The sequence below is a fragment of the Nelumbo lutea genome, chromosome 1, assembly GCF_056320005.1.
Source record: "Nelumbo lutea isolate HS-2025 chromosome 1, American lotus-T2T, whole genome shotgun sequence".
In the NCBI taxonomy this organism is placed as follows: Eukaryota; Viridiplantae; Streptophyta; class Magnoliopsida; order Proteales; family Nelumbonaceae; genus Nelumbo; species Nelumbo lutea.
In genome coordinates, this window is record NC_142684.1 from 126,093,738 (window position 1) to 126,102,563 (window position 8,826).

Here is an 8,826-nt window from a genome sequence, read left to right on the forward strand (position 1 = left end):
AGCTTTAGGGTTAGAATTCTAACCCTTTCCGAGTTCCCTCCTCAGTCCTCTCAACGCTCACACCCTACCAACCGACCACCTACGATGGCCATCACCTTCGGCATTCGACGGCAATACACACCAATGACGACCGACGAGCTTGTAGTGGCGAAAAGAGTCACCCTCACCAACACTTGCAACGGCACTCGGCATTGAGCATTGGCGAGCAAGCCCACTGTCAATTTCTTGGAACAGCACTTTCAGGCTTTTAGGGGCAATTTGCCTGCAACCAAGCCCGATTGCCCAACTGCACTGGGAGGATCTGCAGACATTTGTAACTGCATTGGAAAAGGTTGAAGCCTGGATTTTCTTCCGAATAATTGAATCTGTGTGGTGGCAGGTCAATTCCAAGTGTTTTCCACCTCTCCCCTAATTTAACGTTTCAGATTTTTTTAGATTAAGCATCTTGAATTACTGCTAGCTTTCTGACCTGGCTTTCTGTTTGTTTCTCCAAACTCTAACACCATATATGCAGTCTGCCACCAGGATAGCAAATGATAAACTAATGGCATCAAACTCAAGGAGTTTGGGTGACCAAGAACAGGGGAACTTTTCTTTACGCCTTTGGAAAGAAGCTTTCAGGGATGCTTGTGAAAAACTTTGCCCTGTTCGAGCTGGCGGCCATGAGAGTGGTTGTTTGCATGTGCTGGCTAGGCTGGTAGTCTATATTTTCATTATTTGTTCCTAATGTACTTGCGCCAATCAAGTGCCCCAGCTGCCATTTGTAATTGGCCTTTATTATCCGGTGCTAATCTGGGTGCATAAGCATTAAGCATTGTTTGGATTGACCATTGCATGGATGCTGTTAAGTGATAGTTAAAGCATGGACCCTTTTACATGTAGAGTGAACATGGAATTCCTTTATAAATAGCCCCTTTTTTCATATGTTTCTAGAGTTCACTTCCTATATCATACTCAGGTATCTGTCTTTCTGCACTGATATTCTAGTAGCTGTTCTCCTTCGCCCTATCGATATATAGTCAGGTCTAAGTTCTAAATATGACATGGCAATCTTTTTTTCTCGATATCCAGGTGATGGAACAATGCATGAATAGATTAGATGTGGCCATGTTTAATGCTATTCTTCGTGAATCAGCTGATGAGATTCCAACAGATCCTGTCTCTGGCCCCATTAGTGATTCCAAAGTTCTTAGCTGGAAAATCAAGCTTTGATAATGGTGCACAACTGTAAAGTGCTGTAAGTAATTCACATGTTGCACAAGTTCATGTTCTATGACTTGACATTACATATTCTTGCTTACATATTTTTTCTATATTTTTTGGAAAGTTTTCTATATTTTTAGAAAATTTTCTGTATCTTTTGATTTTTTTTTGTATTTTCAGTATTTTATTATTTTTATATTTAGATATTTTTTTTTCATATGTTGTTTTTTTTCCTGTATTTTTCTATATATTTTATTTAAATTTCTATGGTATTTTTTATTATATATAAATATTTTTTGTTTTTTTTTATTTATTTATGACATCACGGGTCAAATCATTCGACCCAAACAGTTAAACCACCAAACCGGGAAACAGTGCCTAGAACGGTTTCATTTCTGGGTCGATTTTAAAAACCTTGGTTTTTATTTTTTGAATATGCCCATGTTTTATTGGACACTAACACGGTTTGTTGAAGCTGTTTATAAATGATGATGGGATTACACTAGAGATCTCTCTCTCTTAGTTTCATTGAAGGGTTGCTGATGGAGATTGTTTAACTAGATCAGATTACTAGAACAAGATAGCAAAGCAGATAGCTAACTGTGTCAATCGTCGTTTGAACTTTGAAGACTGAGTGGGCAGGCGTAAAATATACAATAAAGGCTTAGATGTGATCTATAAGATAAAATATAAATTTGGGAAAATTACTAAAATGCCATAGTTTTAATTTTTTATGCCAACTAAAGATGTTGGAGAAAATTCTTCGCACTAATTTTCCTTGTAACTTCTAAAGGGTTATGTCCACCAGGGTCTTAAAACTAAACTCCAATTTTGTATTAAATATTTCAGTAGTTATGAACAAAAGTAAAAAATGTTTGTCTATATTCTTTTTCCCCGTTATTAGGAATGATATTCAGTCTCTTAGAATTGTGTTTGTCCAAAACCTAAATATATAAATTATTAATTAAATAAAATAAAAAGAAAGGGATGGTTATTTATATATATCATGTGTATTTAGAAAACTATTTAAATATTCCTTTTGTATATATATATATATATATATATATATTGTTAGGCCTATCAATGATACCCAAAATCCGAGGCCCGATTCAACATCTGATCTAATTATCTTGGATTTGGATGACATTTATATGTAATCAGATCGGATTTGGATTTGACCCCATCTGATCTGATTAAAATCTGAATCTGATTATATTATAATATTTACTGGTTTTAATATATAAATTTTATATAATTATATTTAAAATTATAAAAAATATATTTGATATATTATATTATATATAAATTTGTATATAATAAATTCAGTTTGTTATATTTACATAATTTATTATATATATGTTGAAAAGTAATATACTTTCTTTTTTGTATTTTAAAAATAAAAGCAGAATTGGATTAAATCTGAATCCAATATGAGTTTGTTAGGATTCAAATATAAATCTAAGGTCTTCAAATCCAAATGGATGACCAGATTTGGTTGCAAATTTTCAATGATTGGATCAGATTCAAAATTTGCTGAATCCTATGCGATTAGAACGCTATACCTTGTTGAACTTTAAAAGCTAAGTCTGACGGATAAAGCGAAAATGCAAAAATATCATTATATATTCATTAAATTTTCAAAAATATGCTTTCTTTCTTTCTTTCTTTCTTTCTTCTTCTTCTTCTTCTTCTTCCTCTTTAATCTTCAACTAGCGGGGACCTAGGCGATGCACGGGATTTATTAAGTAAAAGCTAAATAATAGAAATGGTCATTTACTAAAATACCCCTTATAATTTCATGAATTTACTAAAATCTACCCTATAGTTAGCATTTTACTAAAACACCACTTATAATTTGCAATGGATTTAATCAATCTTCCTTTAGATGACAATGGAAAATGATAGTGTTGACCCTACTGCTCATTTAAATAAATTTAATCAAAAGAAAATAAAAATAAAAATACCATATTTGCCCTTAATAAGGCACAAAAACTACTCTATTGGCTATATTTGATCAATTTTGTTTTATGTACAAAAAAGTGTTAAGGGTATTTTGGGAATACAAAACCATGGGCTTAGTGGCAAGAGTAAATAAGTTGTAAAATATATGGGATGTTTTAGTAATATGAAAACTATAAAGTGCGTTCTGGTAAATGACCCTAATAGAAACACATAAGAGTATACAATTGTTTTATATTTTCAACTTTTTAAGTAATTGATAATTATTCATATTTTATATACTAGTTTTAATAAATTTTTTATAATACAAAAATAACAATAATTAATTTCAATTAGGTTTATTCATCAAACCGATGAAACTGACCAGCCCAATCAGCTCGACCCGGGTTGGTCGATTTACTAGTATTTTAGGTCAGCTTTGGTTAAAAAATTTCCTAATTCGACCAAATTGGATCAGTTCCACTTTGGCCATTTGTAAACCGACCAAAATCAAACGACCTAACCATGGATATATATTAATATTTTATATTTTAAATATAATTTTTAATATAAAAAAGTGGGAAATTTCCTATATTTCTTAGTCTAAAATGTTTTATATCATAAATCTAATTTATAAATTTGTTTTTTAATAATTGCATTGTAATTTTTAAAATTAAATTAAATTTTTAAGTTTAAATCTTTTTAACTGACTAGCCAAACCAAAAAATCGACCCAAACTGATACAACTTGAGTGGATCGATTTTTACAAAAGGTCAGCCGGTTTCAATTGACCAACTCCCCAACCTGACCAGGTCAATTTGGTTGGCCAAATAGCCTATAACCCAACTAAACTAACTTATGAATACTCATAATTTTAGCTAAATTAATAGTCTCATCTCTGATAAATAACAATACTTTAATCTCCAATAATTATTGAAAATAAATTGATAATGAAAAAAATACAATAAGTACTAAAAATATATTAACTTAGTCAATAAATAGTATAATCTCAAATAATAGTTTAATTTGTAATAAATATTAATCAATGAGTTATTATAAAAATACAATTAAAACAATAAATTAAATTTTTAAAATTCAATAATAGTAGTTTAATCTCCAATAATTATTAAAAGTTTTCTGTTAAATAACAAAACAAAATAAATGTATACATAATCATTGAAAATACATTTATCACAAAAACAACAAATAATTACTGAAACACAATAAATATTAATTTTTGAAAGTTATTTTCTCAAATTATTACTTAATATAAGTGAAATTAGTAATTTATAATATTATGTAAAAATATTAAATTATTATTAATTTCAATATTATGTTATAATTATTTTTATACGTTTTAGAATTTTTAAATTTATTACATAATTTCTTTATTTTAGCTATTTAAAATCTAGTTATGTTAAATATTTTGGTATTTAAAATATTTAGTTATTTAAATACTTAAATAATATTTAAAATATTAATTATTTATTGAATTCAATTATCCATAAAATCATAATTTATACTATTATTACATAACTTCATTATTAATTTTATAATATATATTAAATTATAGTTAGTTTTAATATTATGTTATAATTATTTTTCTACTTTAATGAAAATTTTTAAATTTATTACATAATTTCGTTATTTTAACTATTTAAAATCTAGTTATGATAAATATTAAGTTATTTAAATATTTAAATAATCTATAAGATATTTAAATTTTTTTGTTATTTGAATTTTATTTATTTATAGCTATTACATATTATTAAATATTTGAAAAGCATTTAAATTGATAATCCGGAAAAACATAATTTAAATTGTTAGTACATAATTTCATGATATATTTTGTAAAAATATAAAATTATTTTCTTTTGTGTTTTTAATAAATAATTTAAAGTTATTATATAATTTTGTCAGAATATTTAAATAATTCTTAAATTTTTTACCCAAACTTTCTTTAGATAGATATAGATAAAAAGTAGGGGAGAGGATAAATAGGAATTAGAGATAATTTAGGAGAGAGAAACTCTCTACTAAATTAGAGATAATTTTGGAGATAAATAGGAATTAGATATAATTTTGGAGAAAGTGGGGGATAATGGGAGAAATAGTTTAGAAGAAATTTTAGGAGAAGAGATCAGTGCATCTCATTGATTATTTCAAAAATAAAATAGAATAAAAAATAAAAAATTCAAAAAATAGAGAAAATTTCTTAACTGCCTTATTTTAACCCCGATCCATATGAATTGCTATGCCCTGTTCTGTTGGTTGCATTGATATATCCTCTGAAACCTAAAATGAATTGTCTTAATTCCACTTGGTTTCAGAATTCAGACAAGCTCACAAGCGATCAAAATCGGATTTCCTTCTCACAGCCACGTCACAGCCCTGGAGCCATTAATTGAGAGCATCTCCCAGTGAATAAAAAAACACAAATACATAAATATTTCCGATGTGCAGGTGCAGGGGCTGTGAGGAAGAAATCCAAACTCGGGGCCACAGAAATACATATGAAAGCCGTGATTCACGATTTCACAGTTTTAGCCCAATACTGAAACCACGAAGGTAGCTGAACTTTCTTCCTCCCCAATTACCAGATACAAGGGAAATAATTGAAGAAAATAATTTAAACCACTCTCATTAGGAATATATTCATTTAAGAGTAAGTTTATAATAATTTTGAACTTGCGTATAAATCAAGTTTTCATTTCTATGATTCTATCCATTCTAAGACGAGGAGCAGGTGTTCTATCCATTGCCAATTTGGAAACTACAAAACCCAAGCTTATCTCAAATCTCATAGAATAGGGAGACCAAGCAAGTTGACTTACTAACAAATTAACTTGACTGATCATGACTCTGTATTAGATAAACCTAAACTAAAATATAAACTGAAAGTAAACGCATTCTCTCGATCTCAAGCACATGCACAGAGCGCACACATTGATCAGACCGAAGCGTACAGATCAGGAACAAAGGAAAACCATCTGAAGCCACAGTTCCACTTCTCACCCAGGGAAGGGCATTTAGGCAGCCAGTGCCAGCTCCGCGTTGACACCTTGTAGTACAAGATCTCCGGCCACGTGTAGCAGCAAACACATACCATCCCGTCGTGACAGAAGCAATACACGTGCTCGTAGTTATGGTAGCAAACCGACGTGAATTTCCGGCACATCATCTCCGGTAGCCTCTGCACCTCCACCCAACCATTCCCTTCTCCCCACTCCCACAACTTCACACTCCTCGATATCGCATGCTCCCCGATTCCGCCGACCATGTACAACTTCCCTTCGCCGCTATTCACCAATCGAACGAACGTCAGCTCTCCCGGCAGCTCCGCATCGATCGGCCTTGCCCATTTCCCCGTCTCCAATTCAAAACCCACGATAGAGAACGGCTCCGGAGTAGTAAAATACAAGTGCCCATCAAAAAACACCCCTTCTTGGTGAAAATTATTGTTGAGAATCTGGCGGGAGCTCTCGAATTGGCTCCATGAATTCGCCCTCGAGTCGTAAACGAAAGCAGTATTCGAGGAAGAACCAACCGAGAGCACGAACATCTTGTAGCCATTCCCATTTGATGAAGGAATGAGAGAAAGAAACTCAAATGAGAAAGGGTAGGCGGGGAATTCGATAAACCTCGATGATCTGGAGACGGGATTGCAAACAAGGAAGGAGGATGAGTTGGGGTGGGAGAAGCAGAGGAGGCCGTTGGAGATGGAGAGGAGGTGGGCTGGTACGTAGGATGAAGGAAGAGTGAGAGAGAGAGATAAGTTAGGCCAGCGGCCCAGGATAGAATCATAAAGAGGGAATTGGTAGTCAAACTGGGGGTGGGAGAGTAGAAGAAACGGCGACAAGTGTGGAGGAACTATAGCCCGGTCTCCAAGAGGAGAAGACGAAGAAACACTAGAGTGAATAGAAATGAAAGATGGAGAGAAGAGGAGAGAATTAAAGCGCTTACAAGTACATCGGAGATTAAAGAAGTTTTTGAGAGGGAGGAACGCCAACACACGTTCGAGAAGCTCTTCCGGCAACTGGCTCCAGATTTCGGGTTCCATTTCCGGTGTACTTGAAAGACTCTGGGAATTACAATTCAACATCATTACAGGCATCTGTATGTGTTAGGAGAATCTCTCTCGCTCGCTCGCTCTTTTATATATAACTACATGCGTATCAGATGGAAAATAATCCATATCTGCAGAATTTGCCGAGGCAAATTCGATTCTGAGTAAAGAACACGAATCTGCTACAGTTGAGTGACGTACTGACGTGCGCGATAGGGCAGACTGGGAAAGGAACAACCCAACCCTGATGACCCCCAGTGATTTTTGAACACGCCAGTGTTCGGTAAAAACAAAAACAAAATATGACGTCAAGCCGGTGTCGGATTAAAGCACTGGTGTGTTCAAAACGAATCCCCCAGTGATGGGTCTGCTACTCAGAATGCGCACCTCACATCTAACTCACTGTCACATCCCACGGTGTAGAGATGTGAATTCACGAATTGGCATTGTTCCTCGAGGCCGGATCAGCTCCTTAGATACGGCGCCTCACACGTACATCCTACCATAACAATCACATCCCACTATGTATTTCGAATACCTCCCGATGAATACTGTAGGATCGGTGTGAGGAGTAGATCCGAGCTTAATTGGTAACGGAATCTGTTCCTCACGAATGGGTGTCCCACAGGCACATTCATCATGCATTGAGAACATCTTTGTGAATAACAACTTATAAGTATGGGAGATGTTCTTAATGCATGATAGGACGTGCATGTAAAGTCAGTGTGAAACGCCCTGTGTGAAGGAATAGATCCAATCTTCCTGAATTGAGAACTTTTTATTAATAATAAATATAAATATGATATCCGCCCAAAACATGTTGTGAGGTGCGCTGTGAGAACAAATCCAGGACTCCTATCAAATTTTCATAGCTCCTATATGTAGCCTGATAAGACAAATCCATTTAGGCAATTGACTGTTTCCTTGGATCGAATCAGATTCCTCCCAAATCTCAAGTGTAGAGAGCAAGACCATGAGAATGTGAGCCCAATCTCTATGTCACATTCCGGAAGACGAATGCTCCTTTACATCTGCTACGAAGACTTTATGGTTCCAAAGCTCAAGCGTGAATTTTGGGGTAAAACCAGAGTCAATGGTTTTAGACAAGACACGACCTGACCGTCAAGTACGTAGATTGCTATTTGTTAAGTTGCTATTAGCAAATAAGAAGTGGGCTTTCGTCGTTGATTCGACGAAAGTTCTCAAAATGATTGAAGGTGGATAGCTACGGACGTTTGGAGTAGCTCAACTGCTCAAGTACGCCGGTGTTTGTTAGGCTTTAAATCAACTTCACATCCAATCATAGGACACCATATCGATATTAAATCATGTGTAGATCTCTCATGTGCCGGCTTTAAATCATGTATTTCCCGAGAGCAAATCTGCTCCCCACAACGTCCCACAGCACATTAAGTCTTGGAACATCTCCTGATCAGAAGTGATGAATCTGGTGGGAGACATATTTGATCTCGTATTTTTCTTATAAGTTGATTCCTTTTATCCATTATTACTGATTTTTTGTCCCAAATTTTTATTCTTTTCTCACCCTCTTAATATGCTTGAGTGGGATAAATTTTATTTCTTCATCATCAATATAGTACAATCGAGAAAGTAAAACT

General features: G+C 33.8%; 1 long non-coding RNA gene and 1 pseudogene across 2 annotated transcripts; one reads left to right on the plus strand and one right to left on the minus strand.

Moving 5' to 3' along the window:
- On the plus strand, positions 1 to 924 carry LOC148877389 (uncharacterized). Its single transcript, XR_016105529.1, has 2 exons — positions 1 to 379; positions 515 to 924. It is a non-coding gene; the product is annotated as an uncharacterized LOC148877389 (long non-coding RNA).
- A 4,864-nt stretch (positions 925 to 5,788) lies between these two features.
- Positions 5,789 to 7,365, minus strand: LOC148877390 (F-box/kelch-repeat protein At5g43190 pseudogene; annotated as a pseudogene). The gene has a single exon (XR_016105284.1). The product of XR_016105284.1 is annotated as an F-box/kelch-repeat protein At5g43190 pseudogene (transcript).
- Positions 7,366 to 8,826: the final 1,461 nt, after the last annotated feature.